The following is a 936-nucleotide window of genomic DNA, read 5'->3' as shown; positions in this document are numbered from 1 at the left end:
TGCATTCCAGACAGACTTTGAGAAATCAAATTGACTTGTTGAGTCAATATCTTGTTCTGAGCCAAAATGGCATTCAGAGTATCAATCTCAGAACTCCTTTCTTCTGACTGTCCCATTGTTCACAGGATTTCTTTCAGAAGTGTAATGAATGGTTATTTGCAACCATTTCAATGAGCTCTTGAGCCTCTGTAGGCGTCTTCTTCAGATGAAGAGATCCTCCAGCAGAGCTATCCAAGACATCTTGGATAGTTCAGAGAGACCACATAGAAAATACCTATGATGCTCCATTCAGAAAGCATGTCTGAGGGACACTTTCTGATTAATTGTTTGTATCTTTCCCAAGCTTCATAGAGGGATTCACCATCCTTCTGTCTGAAGGTTTGGACTTCCACTCTAAGCTTACTCAATTTTTGAGGTGGAAAGAACTTTGCCAAGAAGGCATTGACTAGTTTTTCCCAAGAGTCCAGGCTTTCTTTAGGTTGTGAGTCCAACCATATTCTAGCTCTGTCTCTTACAGCAAAAGGGAATAGCATCAGTCTGTAGACCTCAGGGTCAACCCCATTAGTCTTGACTGTGTCACAGATTTGCAAGAACTCAACTAAAAACTGATGAGGATCTTCCAATAGAAGTCCATGGAACTTGCAATTCTGTTGCATTAGAGAAACTAACTGAGGCTTAAGCTCAAAGTTGTTTGCTCCAATGGCAGGGATAGAGATGCTTCTCCCATAGAAGTCGGGAGTAGGTGCAGTAAAGTCACCCAGCACCTTCCTTGCATTGTTGGCATTGTTGTTGTTTTCGGCTGCCATAGGTTCTTCTTCCTTGAAGAATTCGGTCAGGTCCTTAACAGAGAGTTGTGCCTTAGCTTCGCTTAGCTTTCGCTTCAAGGTCCTTTCAGGTTCAGGGTCAGCTTCAACAAGAATGCCTTTGTCTTTGTTC

The 936-nt window shown here is 42.5% G+C and overlaps 1 non-coding gene across 1 annotated transcript; it reads left to right on the top strand.

Moving 5' to 3' along the window:
* The first annotated feature begins 293 nt into the window (after nucleotides 1-293).
* Nucleotides 294-401, top strand: LOC130977666 (small nucleolar RNA R71). The gene has a single exon (XR_009085349.1). It is a non-coding gene; the product is annotated as a small nucleolar RNA R71 (small nucleolar RNA).
* Nucleotides 402-936: the final 535 nt, after the last annotated feature.

The sequence above is a fragment of the Arachis stenosperma genome, chromosome 4 (assembly GCF_014773155.1).
Source record: "Arachis stenosperma cultivar V10309 chromosome 4, arast.V10309.gnm1.PFL2, whole genome shotgun sequence".
Classification (NCBI taxonomy): Eukaryota; Viridiplantae; Streptophyta; class Magnoliopsida; order Fabales; family Fabaceae; genus Arachis; species Arachis stenosperma.
The sequence above is the reverse complement of the archived record's forward strand: the minus strand, read 5'-3'. Positions and strand labels throughout refer to the sequence as shown.